Consider the following 17248-nt stretch of genomic DNA (forward strand, 5'->3'; position numbering starts at 1 on the left):
CAGAACTTACATAATTACAGCACAATATCAGAATGAAGAAGCTGACACTGTCAGTGTGTGTGTGTGTGTGTTCCATGTCATTTCATCTCATGTGTAAATCTGTGTATTGTAAATGCAACCAATATGTCAAAGTATTCCATCATTGCAAAAATCTTCTCTGTCCATCCTCTTATGGTCACACCCACACTCCCATTCCCACATTTCTACCCTCTGGCAACCACTGATCTGTCTCCCTTATCTGCAATTTTGTTATTTCAAGAATGCCATATAAATTGAATGTTAAAGTCAGTAACCCTTTAGTATTGGCTTTTTGCTCAGTATAATAAATGACTTTGAGACCCAACAAGTTGCTGTGTGTATCAGTAGTCCATTCTATGTACCACAGATTTCTTAACCATTCATTACAAATAAAGCTGCTGTAAGCATGGTTATTTATTGGTTTTTCTGTGCAAAAACAAGTTTTAATTAATCATAGATAAATGTTCCAGAGTGGAACTGCTAGATTGTATGATAAGTGTATATTTAGTTTGTTGTTGTTGTTTTTTTAAGAAACTGCATATTTTCCAGCTTGGCAGTACTATTTTACATTACTGCCAGTGATGCAGGACATATCCAGTTCTTCTGTTTCCTCATCAGAGTTTGGGGGTATTACTATTTTTTATTTTAGCTGATTCAATAGATGTATAGTGATATCTTATCATTGTCTTAATGTACTTTCTTCATGCAAATTAAGCTAACAATATCAAATACTTTCTCAAATGCTTATCCACATCCATAGATCCTCTTCATGCTTCTTCACCATTACCTAATCAGATTTTTTGTTGATTTATGACATTTTTTATTATCCTAGATATGAGTTCTTTGTCAGGTATGTGATATACAAGTATTTTATCCCATTGTTTGTGTGTAACTGAACTGAATCGAATGTTTGACTGTCTGCTTCAACAAAAGACAAACTCATGAGACAGGTGCTGGTGCAAAGGAAAGAGGTTTATTTAGATGCTGTGACCAGAGAGAATAGTGAACTCCCATCACAAAGACCACTCCCCCTCCCTGCTTAAGACCAGTTTTTACAGGGATCAGGAGGAGAGGGCTTTTTTCTCTTCAGTCATCTTGCTAGCTTTTTGTATACTTGGGTACTGTCCATTCCTCTTCCCAGCTTCTGGTGCAGGGGGGCCCTGTCCACTCATCTTTCTAGCTTTTGGTGTGTGCTCAGTTAAAGAATCTCACCTTGCTGCCATCTTGGCCAATGGGGGCAAGGAGACTTCTTGGCATTCCCAGACTGACTACAGTAACATTTCATGTTCTTAGTAGGAGCTCTTACAGAAACAAAGTTTTAATTTTTGATAAAGTCCAATTTATCAACTTTTTTCTCTTCCAGAAATGGTTTTTTCCCTTTATTTTTTATTTTTTTAACATTTTTTTATTGATTATGCCATTACACTTGTTCTATTTCCCCCCTCCGTTCCCCTCCAGAAATGTTTTTTATACCATAACTAAAACTCTTCACCAAACCCTAGGTCTCAAAGATTTTTTTCTATGTTTTTTTTCTAAAAGCAATATGTTTAATTTTTAAATCTATGATCAAGTTTGAGTAAATTTTTTCCCAAGGTCCTTTTTAATTTTTGACTGTAGATATCTAATTTCTCCATCTTAGCTGTTGAGAAGATATCCTTCCTCCATAAAATTACTTTTGTAACTATCAACAATCAGTTGGTCATATTTGTGAAACTATTTTTGGTTCCACTATTTTGTTCCACTGTTCTGTGTTTCTATCCTTCTTCCTATACCACAGTCTTGATTACTATAGATATACAGCAAGTCTTGAAATTGAATAGTGATTGCTTAATTATTTCTTTCAGAATTGTTTTAGCTATTCTAGTTCCTTTACCTCCCCATATAGAGTTTAGAATAATTTTGTCTAGATCTAAAAATTATTTCTGGGGTTTTATAGAAACCATATATTAGTTTGGAGAGATTTAGCAGTCTTACTAGGGTGAGTCTTCCAGTCTATGAGTGTAGATATTCAAAGGTACCTTGTAGTTTTTGACACACAAGTCCCACACATTTTCTTAGATTTATGTTTAAGTAGTTTATTATTTATCGAGTGATTATAAACTGTATAGTATTTAAATTTTTCAGTTCCTACATGTTCATTGCAAGTATATAGCAATAAAACTGATTTCTGTATGTTTGCCTTATACACTTCAACATTGCTGAACTCATTTATTTGTTTAGGAGTTTGGGGACTATTTATTATTTACTTGCTTGCCTGTTTGTACTTTCCTTGTCCTCTTCTATGCAAACCATCATGTCACCTGAAAACAGGAACAGTGTTATAGCTTTCTTGCTGGTTTATATGACTTTTATTTTATTTTCTTGCCTTATCACATTGCCTAGAACTTTCAGTACTATGTTGAATAACAGCAGTGAGAAGAACACCTTTGTTTTATTACTGATAATAGAGGGAAAACACTCAGATTTTGACCATTTTGCATGATTTTAGCTCAGGTTTTTCTACATGTTCTTTCTCAAGTTGAGAAAGTTCTCCTTTATTCTTAATTTTCTGAGAGGTTTTTCATCAGTGAATGTTGAATTTTTCAAATGCTTTTTCTTCATAAGTTAATATGATCAGGTGATACTTCTGCTTTAGCTTATAAATATAGTGGATTGAATTGATTTTTGAATATTGAACAAGAATAGCTGGAACATGATGTGTATTTATTTTTACATATTCCTGAGTTCTATTTGCCAATATTTTGTTAAGAATTTTTTAATCTGGACTTCTGGCCAAGATGGAGCCATAGGTAGACACACTGTGCCTCCTCGCACAATCAAAAGAAAGACAACAACAACTTAAAAACAAAAAACAACCAGAACTGACAGAAAATCAAACTGTATGGAAGTCCAACAACCGAGGAGTTAATGAAGAAACATTCATCGAGACCAGTAGGAGGGGTGGAGATGCACAGGAAGTCAGAGAGGACTTGCGGCAAGGCAGCAGCTGGCTGGCAAGACAGCAGCTAGTGGAGCTGGAAGTCCCACATTCGTGCACAGATACACCAAGAGAAACAATTGGGGAGCCAGACAGACTCTGGCCCAGAGCTCCAGCGTGGGGAAATAAAACCTCAAACCACTCATTGAAAACACCTATGGGGGTTAAGGAAGCAGCAGGAGAAACTTGCAGCCCCACAGGAGAGTTTGTTGGAGAGATCCACAGGGTCCAAGAATGTACACACCCACCCACTGGGAATAAGTACCAGAAGGGCCCACTTTGCTTGTAGGTAGAGGGGAAAGTGACCAAAAACTGGCAGAGAGTGAAGCAAGCACCACTGTTCCCTCCCCCCATACAGCAACACAAGGCAGCAATGAGGGCTGTCTTGCCCTGGTGAACCCCTAACTACATAGCAGGCACACCAACAAAAAAAATCACCCAAATGAAAGAACAGATCAAAGCTTGCAATGCTAGTTTGGTGTAGGTGTATTCTCTGAACCTTCTTTTGTCTGGGAAACTCCTCATTTTGCCTTCCTTTTTAATGAAGATTCTTGCTGGTTAGAGTAGTCTTGGTTGTGGGTCTTTATTTTCATTACTTGGAATATTTCTTGCCATTCCCTTTTACCTTGTAGTGTTTCTGTTGAGACACCAGATAGTAGCCTTATTGTAGCTCCCTTGTATGTTACTACCTATTTCTCCCTTGCTGACTTTAAGATTCTTTCTTTGTCTTTGAATTATTTTGCCATTTTAATTATGATATGTCTTGGAGTAAGCCTCTTTGGGTTCATATTGATTGGGACCCTCTGTGCTTCCTGAATTTGCATGGTGTTTCCCCTCTCCAAATTTGAATAGTTTTCTGTCATTATTTTTTAGAACAGGGTTTCTATACTTTGCTTCTTTTTTTCTCCTTCTGGTATTTTATGATTCAAAATTTGTTGAATTTCATGTTGTCTTGCAATTCCCTTGAGCTATCTTATTATTTTTGAGGCTTTTTACATGCAGCTGCTCTACCTGGGTACTTCTTTCTACTTTGTCTTCCAGCTCACTATTTCAGTCCTCTGCTTCATCCAGCCTGCTTGTAATTCCTTCTAGCGTGTTCCTCCCCACCTCCAAAATTGTATTCTTCATTCCTCCTGGTTCTTGTTTATGGTTTCTATTTCCTTTTTCTTACTGTTGTAGTTTTCAGTCAGTTCTTTGTAGTTGTCTGTGAGTTCCTTGAACATCCTTATCACCATTCTTTTGAATCTATATCTGATAGTTTGCTTGCATCCATTTTATATAGTTCCTTTAGTGGGGAGTCTTCCATTGCTTTTAATTGCAGATTCTTTCTTTATCTCCCCATTTTAGGTGACTCTTTTTGCTTGTTTCTGCAATTTCTGATGCTGTGCTTTGCTAGCTGTCTTCATAGGGTGAACTTCTATGGCAAGAGTTCTGTGGGACTTACTGGTGTGGTCTCTTTTATCTCCTTGTCTGGATGCTCTAGAAGCCCTTTTTTCCATTTGAGTGGACTCTCTTGTTGTACTTGAGTTTTACCCATTTGTGGCTTCTTTGCTGGTGGGTTCTCTCCTCTAGAGGATTTACTGGTGTTTGCAACTCCCATCTTGTATGCGACCTGGGACAGGGTGAAGGTGGAGTGGATTCTGACAGCAGAAGAGTATTCTATGGGATTTAAAGTACCAACAAGTAGAGAACAGATAGGAGATCCTTTGGAGAAGTACAGTAATAACCATGATATTTCATCCAACTAACCAGTTTTTTTAAGTGATAAAGAGATAAGACTCTTGTTAGAGGATAAAAGGAATGAAAGCTGACTCCAGAAAGCAGAGCACTTATGCTAGGTTAGATGGTGAGATATAGTGAGAGTAAGGGATAGAAACTTGGTGTGGTGTGCAAAAGAATAAAATTAATCCCAACAATAATAAAGCTCAGTAAAATGGACCAAGACCAGGGAAAGGTGTGGGAAGGAAAACAAAAATATGAAAAGAAATATATGATCTGAATAAAAAGAACAAAAAGTAAAGACCAAGAGTAGTGTGTTATAGGAATACGAGTCAATTGAAGGAAGACAAATTAAAATGCAATATGAAAGGGAGAACAAAGAAAACCAGTCAAATAATGAAATCAAATAAAGAAAACTAAACAGAAGGAAGAGAAATAAAAAAGTAAAATCAAATAATAGTAATGATAATAATAATAAATAAAATAAAAACTAAAAATAACATGCAAGTTCTGTAGGATAGCAAAGCGAATTTTGTATCAGTTGTTGGCATTAGCCTTCTGATAACTCTCTGAATCTGTCTTTGATCATTTTATAGCTTCAGGTCTTATTGTCTTACACTTGGAAGAAAAAAGAAAACAACGATGCCTCCTGCTGACTTTAAACCCACCAAGCAGGTTCTGCTGGTCTCCCTGGATGTTGCAACCAGAGAAGGGCTGGGCTCCATTATTTTTTCCTTTCCTGTTGCTCTGCATTGGGGGCTCGGTCTAGGTTCTATTGTTCGCAGGTGTCCAACCTCCAGCCCAAGCCCTCAGAGTGCTCCAAGTCCCCCATTGTCCATTTGTGCCAGGCCAGTGCCTCTAATCCACCTCATTATGTCACCCTTTGATTAGCTTGTGAGGTGTATCCATTGGGAGCAACTCACACCCCTCCTCCCTCTTTGCTGGTCTGGGCACTGGGCACTGGGCACTCATGAAGTCCCTTCAGGGCAGTTTAGTTCCTCTATTAAATTAAGTCTTTCTGGGGACTGCTACCCCTCTGAGCCCCTGACACTCCACTTTGATCAGTCCATGAGGCACCCTGATTTGGAACAATTCATGCCCTTCCTTCTCCCTCTTCACTGGCCTGGCCTGGGCATGAGAGAGTTCCTTAAATAGTGGCTGAGAGCCTTTTATTTTTTTAAAGCAAATTCCCTGTGTTTGCACCAGGCACTCTTAACAAGTGCCCTTCTTTTCACACAGCCCAATTCTCTGATCAGTCCCAAGATTATCTGGGTCAGGGTCTGTCGTGCCCCAACCAGTCTCCCATCTCCAGGTGTCACCTGGATTCCCTATTTCTCTGGTACTGTCCCAGCTGGCAACAACAGTCCCAGCAGGGGAACACTGCCTTTGTACATCTCCCACTGTGTCTTTATCGCCCCAGGGACTTCGAGTATCTAAGTCTCTTCCTGGTGAGGGACTGGCTTACCCGCTCTGGGAGGGGGAGAGAGTTTCAAATTTACAATCACTGACCCAGCTCTCCTCCAAAGCTCCTGCAACAGCCACAGTCCCCAGCACCAGGCACCAGACCAGGGACCACAGCAATCACGGTCCCCTTGCAGGTCCCAGGAACCTTACCATCCCTCTGCAATCTCCTTACCAGCTGGTTTTCAATGTCCTCTGCAATCTTGGGCTTCCAAACTTCATATAAGCTGGGATTTCATTGGCTGTTCACTCTGTTCTTCAGAAGATCAGCGAGGTGTCCCAGGGGGGAGCACAAGCAAGTGGGTTCAGCTTCTACCTACGATCCCACCATCTTCCAGTCCCTTTTTCTAGTTTCCTGTGATGGGAGCTTATATTATTCACTTGAGTATTTTACTCTTCTCTTTTGTAGATATACAATACTATAAATTTCCATATGGTCATTGTATCAGTTGTATTCTTCAGATGTTGATGTGATTTTATTTTCATTCAGGTGAGCATACAATTTTATGTCTCTGAACTTACTCATTGACCTGTAGACTATTTGAAAGTATATTGTTTGTGCTCCCAATGTTCTCCACACACTTGAAGAAAACTATCTCCAAAAGATAATTTTCCAGTCATTTTTTATTGCTTATTCCTACTTTAATCATATGATGGTCAGAAATCTGCATGATTTCAATGATTTTAAATTTGTTGAGTTTACTTTATGACCCAGGATGCAATCTATCTTGGTATAGTTCGATGGGCTCTTGAAAAAATGTACATTGTTCTGTTGTTCAGTGGAGTGTTTTACAAATATACATTATATCGTATTTGTTTTGGTGTTGTTGAGTTTTTTATATCTTTGCTATTTTTAATCTAATTTTTCTCAACTATTAATAGAGTAGTGTTCAAGTCCCCAACTGTAAATGTGGTAACTTTCTTCTTTTCATTCTGTTTTTGCTTCACATAATTTGTACCCCTTTTATTTAGTTTATTTATATTTGGAATTGTATTATTATTTTGTGGATTGAATATCTTACAATATGTAATATTTTTCGGTCCCAGTAATTTTCTTAGCTCTGAAGTCCACTTTACCTGACATTAATATAGCCACTCCTGCTTTCTTTTGAGCAATATTATTGGTATACATTTTTCATCCTTTTACTTTCATTCTATGTACCACTGTTACCGAACAGAGATCTGAGGAGGGACAATATTTGGCCCACCTAGGGATGCCAAAAACCTGCTACAGAACAAGGGGCCCCTTCCAAGGACAGAATACTGATATCTACTGGGCTCTTCTGTCTGCCGCCAATTGGAAAGACATCTCTCAGTGCCAGAGATTTGTGAAAAGGAAACAAAATGTTTATTTAATGCTATTCAGGCCTAATGCCTCCACTAAAATATCAAAGTCCTTTAGGGTATACACCTACACACACACACACAGCTCTCCCTTCTCTCACTGTCCCAACTCGGGGTACTGTAAATCAGGAAAAGAGCACACGTCTGTTTCTCAGGCCGCTGGTATCGTCAGCTGTGTCAGATGTTGTAGACGATCGGCGGGTAAATACACACTCTCGGAGTCCGGAACCGAATTGATAAAAATTTTAATGGCCAAAGATTTTTCCTGCGCAGGGGCGAACTTCCCCAACTGTGACCGGAGTCACATAGCTACTCAGAGCTACAAAATGGAAGTCGCGCCTGGCTTACAGACTACTGGGTATTTATATTTTCTAGCAAGCAAGCAAAGGCATACAGAAGCAGAGGTGGCGGTTAGCTATTGGCTTATTTAAAAACGGCGAGGGTCCCTGATTGGTGGGCTGCTGCTGCTGGCAGGCACTTTCTGGCGGCCCGGGTTAGTTACCTTATTTGGCTAGAATTTTAAACCCAATTGTTCCCGGATGTTTGTTCATTACCCTGTTCCAGGAACTGCAGATTTAGGGTTGGGTAATGCCCTAGCTGTAATTTTCCTAGCTGGGTATAACATCAGACAGGATCTCTAGTTAATCCATAGTACTGTGGTACCCTCTCATGGTCCACTGGCAAGAGTTCTGTGTACCCAGTTCCAGTCAAAGTCTCTCCTTTCCAGGCCATGTGGTCAAAGGGGGCACCCCAAAATCGCGTGGGTCTCTTCTACCAAAGCTGCAGGGGTCCACATGCCACCAAAAGCATGTGTCTTTCTTCTTCACCTGGCTGCAGGGATCTCCATTCTGGCAAAGCTGCTTGGTTTTCCCTTTCACCTGGGAAAGAGGGGGGTCTGCACTCTGCCAAAACCACGTGGCTCTCTCTTTCACCTGGCCAAGAGGGGGTCCTCACTCTGCCCCAAACTGCGTGGCTCTCCCTAATGGCTGCCGTGTCTGAATTTTTAAATCCTTGAACCAATCTTCCTCTGTACCCCTATTTCCGACTCCTCCCACGATCAGTTACACCTACCAGTATTTCTGTATTATTGTTGGGGGAAATTGATAGCTATTTTAAAATATAGCACAGCAATTAGGGGACTGTTTTTTTACAGCCCAGAGGTTTAACAGCCCAGTGATTTACCTTGTTTCTTCTAGCTTATCGCCTGCATACCAGAGATAGTGAAGTGCTCTGCTTTCTGCTTCTGTAAATTATCTCCTGCTTTGGTCTGAAGGACAGGCCTCCCCCCACTCTACAAAATGGCTGCTTTCCCTTTGTTCGGGGCTCAGAATTTGGAGACTGACTCCTATGGCCCGTACACGTTAATAAACCTCGTACTCCAGAAACCCTCAGTGTCTGGTTGCTTCATTTTCCTGCAACATTATTATAAGTTTACTGGTTGCCATTGTTAGTCTGGGCAGGTATCGCCCCATGTCCTAGAGCCAATCTTCTCCAAGCTCCCACACAGGCACTGTAACTTGGGGGACCTGCCCTCCAGTTACATCTTGGGGAAAGTGACTTCCATCCCCCTGGCTCCAAGCCTGGCCACAGCTATTTAACATACCCAAGTGACCCACCAAAGGCTATAGATATGTTAAATGACCATGCCATGGATTAGCTGCAAGGCTGTGGCTATACAAAACAGCCCTGCATGTTTCTGCTCCATATGTCCCTTCCCCCAACTCACACCTGTGGGGGGGAAGGGGTGAGGACATCTTATATGTCTCTCCAATATTCCTATACACTTTGAGTTCTGGACACCGTTCCAAATCTTTTTTGCCACCCCCCACCCCAGCTGCACCCTGTATCACCACTATGTCATTATATTTGAAATAATGTTTTTGTAGACAGTATGTAGTTGGGTCATCTTTTTAAATCCACTTTGGCAACCCATGCTTTTGAATTGGTATATTTAGAACAGTTGTATTTAATTTGGTTATTGATGTGTTAAAGCTTAAATCTACCATTTTATTTCTCTGGGGTTTTTTTCTTTGTGAGCTTTTTTTTTTCCTGCATTCTCTGGGTTTTTTTTTTTTTTTTTCCTGCCTTTCCTGGGTTTCTTGACCATTTTTAGAATTTATCTTTTAGTTTATTTATATTTAATTATTTCTCTTTGTATTGCCTTTTTAGTGTTAGATTACGCATTATATTATTTATTCATGACTTACTGAAGTCTATTTGTGTTAACATTTACCAGTTCAAACAAGGTGAAGAAAAATTACATCCCTTTATAGTCTTGTGATAGGAAACTGAACACTTGGAAAATTTTAGCTTAAGGTAAAAAGTTATGTCTAGCAAGTAATGTGTATGTTAAAACTTTTGCTTCAAAAACTACAGATAAGTTCTGTCCTGGCTCTTGGGAAAACAGCTGACCTCCTGGGGCACTGCTAAAGATTACTGCCTGGGGACAATTGGAAGCATCAGGGCCTTTGTGTTCCAGGGAGAGGCAGACAATCACCCACCCCTGGGAACAGCTAACTGCCCAGGACAGGAATGTTGCAGCTTCTGAATCTCAAAGCCCTCACTACACCTTGTTTATTTCCTGCTATAAAAAGTCTGGCCTGGAAAGAGAAGACAGGATGGTCTGTTATGATATGAACCCACTATCTTCTCAGATGGTCAGCCATCTGAATAAAGCACCCATAAAGATTCAATCACTGTCACTGCTTATTGGGTTTGGTAGTGACAGGCAGCCCAAATGCCAGTCTCTTTTCCAGTTTCACTTTTACTCTCCATAATTTATAATATTCTTAAATATTTCCTCTACATACATTGGTAGCTATGTAACTTTTTCTTCAGCCATTAAACATAATTTAGAAAACTCATGAAGAAAAAGAAAGTCTATTGTATTTACCCATATTTTTGTTCTTTCCATGCTTTCCCTTCTTTTCTGATGTTCCAAGATTCTTTATTTCATCTTTTTACTTTTTGCCATATTAAGAAGGTATGCTGACAATCAATTCTCGGTTTTGCTTCATCTAAAATTATATTTTATTTCACCTTACTTCCTGAAGGATATTTTTTGCTGGATATAGAATTCTTGCATTGAAAATGTTTTTCAGCACATTAAGAAAATGTTATGCCACATCCTTTGGCCCCTATTATTTCTGACAAGAAATCCACTGTCATTTAAATTTTCTTCCCTTAAGGTAATGTGTTATTTTTCCCAAAATACTTTCAAATTTTTTCTTTGCCTTTAATTTTTGGAAGTCTGACACCTATGTGGCCTTGAGTAGATTTTTTTTTAGTTTGGGGATCGTGTACCTTTATTAGTCTGTAAATATATATTTTTGTTAAATGTGGGTGTTTTAGCCATTATTTCTCTGAATACTTTTTCAGCTCCACTGGGCTTCTCTTCTTCTAAAATTCAAATAACATGAATGTTAGATCTTTTGTTAAAATACCATATACTCATAAGTCTCTGTTCATTGTTATTTCAGTCTATTTTCTATCTGTTGTTAAGATTGGGTGATTTCTATTATTTTTTTCTTCAAGTTTCTTTCCTCTTTCTTCTGTTTTCTATTATTGAATGCATCCATTGAATTTTTTATTTTTGTCATTATATGTTGTGGTTCTAAAATTTACATTTGGTTCTTTATAGAATCTATTTCATTGCTGATACTATTTTCTACATTTAATTTGAGTGTTTATAAATACTTGTTGAGCATTTACATGGTATCTGTTTTTAAATCCTTGTCAGATAATTGTACATCTGTGAACTCTTGCCATTGTTGTTTTTTTATTCTTTTTTCCATTCAAGTTAAGATGTTCTTGGTTCTTGTATGGCAAGTGTTTTTTATTGAGACTTGGACCTTGTGGATTCTACATTACAAGTATCTTATTTAAACCTGTATTTTAATAGGCTTCTCTGAAACCACTCTAGGGGTATCACCTTCTTATTCCAGGTGAGATAAAAGTCAAGGTTCTCCAATTGATGTCCACTCACTTTGGGAAGAAAGGGATTCCCTGTTACTGCTGAACTGTCAAGCAAGGTTAGAATTTCAGGCTCCCAGTTAAGCCTCTATGGATCACAACCTGGCTGGAAGAAGGCTACTGACATTGTTGGGAGGGTGCTCTTTTGACTGCTGATTGGTAGTGCAAGTCCTGACTCTCCACTAGGTCTCCTGTGACATCACCCCTGCAAAAGGAGGATGTGCACCTTGAGTGGGGTGGAACTCCAACCTCCTCATGTGATCTTCCAACACCACAGAACATAGGAGAAGGGCTTGTTACTACTAAGTGTGAGTGAAAGTCCCAAATTCTTACTCTGGCTTCTCTGACACCACCCTAGTGAGAAGTTGGGTAACCTCCTTGGTCTGTCAAGATTGGAAATCTAGGCTCTACACTTCACCAGCTATGAGTATGAAGGTGAAGCCACATTTTTGTTGTTGTTGTTCTTGTTGTGCTTGGTTTGAACAGAGCAGTTATTATCTGAAAGTTTTCTGTCTTTCTAAACTGTTCCTTTCTTGGTCCTTAGACTGGAGGAAGCAGACATATAGGTATCGGGAGCCAACCAACAGCCATCCCTTGACACAGTTGGGGTGGATGAGATGCATCTGCACAGAACAGGCAACTGTGGCTGGATTTCCTGTCTATCTCTCCCTTGCATGTTTGTCTTTGCGATTAATAAGTGGTGGGATTTTTAGACACCTGCATTTCAGGTTCAATGATCTGCATAATTTCAATGAAGTTATACAAAATAATTTCTTGGCCAGAGAATAAAGTCCCCCCTAATAAAGTAGCCCCTGAATATCTAAAAGTTGTTGGAGTAACAGCCCCTCCTCTACTTTGGACAGGAATATATGTTAATTAGAATTAGACAGGCTAAGAAATAGGAGAAGCTGGTTAGCTACTACAAACTAAACACATAGAAACAATTACCAAGGAGTCAGAGTCCATATTACATAAAGAAACATTTTAGACAGAAAGATTGATAGCTAAGTTAGACATCACAAAGGTCTTATAATAAATTTCCTATAACTCTGCTCTGTCTAGCATACCCTTTTGCCCCATGCCAAATTCTAAGAACTTTAATAAACAATAAGACACTTAAACTCTGTACATATAGCTATTTAAAATTGTCTGATTAATGGTTCTCCTGGTCAAAACAACCTTTGTTTAACATAACTGAAACTGTGGAAATTCTTGTACTTTTCCTAGTTACCTCTGTATTGATTTTTTCTGCTTAACTGATCATGCCATGCACCTGGTCCTTTAATGTTATATAACAATCTCTATAAAAATAAAGCCTAAATCAAACTCTGAGAGTTTGGTCAGACTCTCAGAGACTGGCTGTTCTCCAGTATCCAATCGGGTGTCTAACTCTTCATTTGTCACCTGTGCCATCCATCCTTCTGGGACCCTGAACCCTACTGAGGCTGGACCCCAGCATTTAGGGGAACTGTTTTTGGTCAAGTGCACATTGGAGTTTTTGAGTTGGTACTTCTCCAGTATCCAGTCTGGCACATATGAGGCAAAAAAAAAAAAAAATCTAGGAAACTCTCCATTGTGCCATTTCTTGGATCCCAGTTTCCCTAAACAGTCTTTCCTGTTTTCTGGGCCAATGAGACTATTCCTATGTCTGTTTTATATATAATTTTTAGGGTTTTAAGTTATACTTCTTGGGAAGAAAAGAGGAATGAATATATAGCTAATTAATTTCCCCAAAAGTGCCCATTCCTCTATAGTATCATTTATTTCTGGTAGAGGTAAATAATCTCCATTCTTTCTTTATTTTTCAAAATAATATTGGCTATTATGTTTTGCTCTTTTAGAATATTTGACATAAACTAGTTGAGTTCTCTCCTACAATTCCCAATGGGGTTACATTAACAATAAGGTGACTCTATGACCCATCCATTTAGAATGTTCAGTGAGTAAATTGAAAATAATCCATGGCTTCATAACAAAGTGGTTACAAATCTTGGATGAACATTTAGCCCTGGATGCTTAATGAAGATCCCCAAAGCAGAAGCTTTCCACTTGTACTAAACAGATTAATCATAAAGATCTGCCTCAATATGTCTTTATTCATCAGTAATTTTTTTCTACCACATCACACTACCTTATTATAGAAAATTTACTTTTACCAAATTTTCCACTATAGTGGTAAAACTATGAACTCCTGAAAGTATGTACAATGCTAACTGGGGCATTTGGTCTAGATCGTCAGATCTAGACCAACATGTTTGGCACCATGGACTGATTTAGAGGAAGATGGGGGCATACAGGAAACAGAGCTCAGGTGAGATTCACTCCCCCCACTGTGGTTGGGGGGGGACAGAAGGTAAAGCTCAAGGCGAGCTTTTCATGTGGCCATAGGGGCTGGGCACCCCTGGTCTAAACTGTCATCTCACTGTTTTTAAATGGCAAATCCTTAAATCATCATTGCATGGATATGCCTGTAAAGACTCTACAAACTTTAGCTTTAACTGGTTCTCTTCCTTGAGAAAGCAGACCAAAGTGGTATTTGTTTGTTTGTTTGTTTAATGGAACACACTGGTTTTTCTTGATGGTAGTACATTGATGTGGGAAGCTTTGGAAAACCTTTGTTCACCCAAAACCCCAGGCGCCCTGGGAGAACGATAAGGCGATAAGGCCATCTGGGAAAAGCAAACAACAGGATAGTCACAAGGACTGGGACTAGCACCCCCACTGATAGAACTACTTTTCACATTTAGCCTTTGTACTCTGCTTCTGCCCCGTAGATAGAACTAATTACCGAATTCTGCTTCTGTATCTCGCTTTGCTACGTAGACAGGAAGACCCCATAGGCTATATAAACCCCAAGAATCCTTTGTTCGGGGCTCAGAATTTGGAGATTGACTCCTCTGGGCTAGTGCACGTTAATAAACCTCATACTCCAGAATCCCTCGGTGTCTGGTTGCTTCGTTTTCCTGTAACAACATGTCTGTGTTTGCTTTCTATTGGTTACATAAACATAGCAAATCACTTGACAAAGAATTCTACAGCATTTCTGGGCTCCCAAGAGAGATGTTTTCTTTTCTGTTGCTTTTTAGGCAAGAATGTGACAGCAAGAAGAAGGAGCTGGTGGTATCAAAACAAATAGTTATGACTGCAGGTTGTAGAAGGAACATTTTGGATAAATGTCAGAATGAAGAATTTCTGGACTGGAGAGTAATTTTTATGTAAGAGAATATAATGTAAATCACAGTAAAAATGGGAAAAGACGTATTTAAGGAAAATGGTACTTGTAAATTCAATAAAAAAACACTGAAGGCTTTTAAGTAACAACATCCTTATTGTTATACATATGTAACAGTGTTGATGAGTTCCTCCTTGTCCTCTCTTGCACTGACGTATAACATGGCCTGGCCTTACAAGGCCTAATTCCATTTTTTTGTTTAAAGACAACATGCAAACAGGCCCAGAAGAGTTCTCTTTTTTTCTTACTGCAAAGAGATTAAAGAACTTGAGATAGGAGGGGAAGTGAATGAAGGAGGAAGATGGCATCTTTGTGATTCAATTATACAGATTTGGTGACAATTGGCTTTCCTCTAGATCAGTGATTTTCAACCAGTTTGCTGCAAGAATTTTTAAAACAGAAAATACCTGACTATTTAGTCAGGGGCACTGTTCTCTTTTCCCTTAGATTGTCAGATTTAAAAAATGACAAAAGTCAACAATAGCGGTCCAGTGTAAATGAATCAAAATTTTACCTATTTTCGTCAGTGTGGGGACTACTTTCTGGAAAGTCCCCCCAAGTGCCACGGATGAAAATGAATATGATAGAGATATGATGTGATCTGCTTGGGATCATAGAAGGATCATCAGGAGGGATGACCAGTTTCTCAGGGGAGACAAAGGCCAGCAGCCAGTTTCTCCGAGGGAAATAAAGACCCCAAGCACCCTCCAGGGCTTTTATTGGGTTGTAATACACAGGAATACAGGGTGGCAAAGGGTCAAACAGTAGATAACATTTCAAAGAAATCTGAGGACTTCAGAGTCTGTCAGGCACAGAGTTTTAGGGTTTCCTGCTCAAACCCTTAACATATGAATGAAAGCACTCTTAGCAGAGCCAATTTCACAGGTTTATCAGGAAGTCTTTGTGGTGCCAGATTTTTCCCCAGGACACACTCTAGCAAGGCAAGGAGCTGCACCTCTCCCCATCAGGTATTCAGGCTTAAGGAGATTAGAGCCAGGAAGCACTTCTCCCAGAGAACATGGGGACTCGGGCTTTGTCAAAATAGCCAGGGGGTGAGAGTCCATCACTCCCTCTTTGTTGCAGCGCCCCCCACCCCCCGTCTTTCCATTAACGCCTCCCAAGTGATGGAGTCTGGCTTAGGTTGCCCCCCCGCCGCTGTGAGGTGTCTTACCAGTCATTGACTTCCGACCAAGCTTTGGGGGCAGGGAGAGGAAACTGAGGCAGTGTTTGCCATCAGAGACAAGGTTTGTCTCCTACAGCTGGCACTCCAAAGGTCATCCCTCACCCTTAGCCACAAGGGATTGAGATACAATTCCTAGAACCAGGCAGAGTGGTCTACAACATGTCAGATTAACAAAAAATATATTTTTGGTGTGCTGCAGAATTAGTTCATGTGTGCCATGAAATGAAACAGGTTGAAAATCACTGCTCTAGACAAATACATTGTATACAGGGGCAATTACTTGCTGGTAAATAAATTTAATTACCTTTGACTGGTTGAGCTCCCAAAGTTTCAAGAGAAAATTTGTTGTCTCCTTTGCTCCAAAATTCTTCTGCAGTAACATCTCAGGAAAAGCATTTTACTGAGGTAGAGTATTAAGGGCTGAATTGTGCCCACCTCTCTCAAATTCACATGTTGAAGTCCTAAACCCTAGTACCTCAGAATGTAATTGAATTTAGAGATAGAGACTGAATTTACATCTTTAATGAGGTAATTAAATGAAAATGAGATCATATGAGTGGACCCTAATCCAATATAGCCAATGCAGACTCATAGATAGCAGGCTGACAATTCAGGGGTTGGCAGGGGGTCGTGGGGGAGCTGTCAGAGTGAAGGGACCCAGCCAGAAAGAGAAAGAACTCACGAACAACAGTGTGCTTATTGTGAGGGGTGAGAAGTGATGGAAGTGTAAGAGGGTATAAGGGGGATAAATGGTAAAGAAAAAATACAATAAAAATTAACATTTAAAAAAAAATAGCAGACCAAAATGAGGTCACTTTTGCTAAGTCCCGTCACCAAACCAAAGCTTAATAACTAAACTAATTACAGTTTCAGCCTGTCCCAGTAGTGAAAATTTAAACCAATCAGTTGGAATTTGTTGATCAACACCAGCGGTAATCTATATCATAAAAACCCTGCCATTTCCTCTGCCCCCCAAAACTGACCTGACCCAAAAATAATCCTGTCTTTTCTTTTGCTAATAATTGCCCTGCCACACTAGTCTGCCTCTGAAAACCTACCATTATGTGAAGCCACTAGGAGAGCTCTTCTAGTTGCAGACTGGACATTACCTGCTCATGAATCACTAAATAAATCCATCAGATCTTCACATTTACTCTGTCGATTGTGTTCTTTAACACTGAAAACCTCTTGGCACAAGTGTGGCCAGGTCATTCCTGTGCTTTAGAAAGCCTCAGTGCGGATTGAGGGTAATGTCCAAATCTTGGCTCTGGTTCTCCTGGCCTCTGGGTATTTGGCAGCGAATCCCATTGGCTGCCTGGACTGGAGACACCCAGGGTGCAGA

Source organism: Artibeus jamaicensis, unplaced genomic scaffold (genome assembly GCF_021234435.1).
Source record: "Artibeus jamaicensis isolate MK-2021 breed Jamaican fruit bat unplaced genomic scaffold, CSHL_Jam_final contig_264, whole genome shotgun sequence".
Classification (NCBI taxonomy): Eukaryota; Metazoa; Chordata; class Mammalia; order Chiroptera; family Phyllostomidae; genus Artibeus; species Artibeus jamaicensis.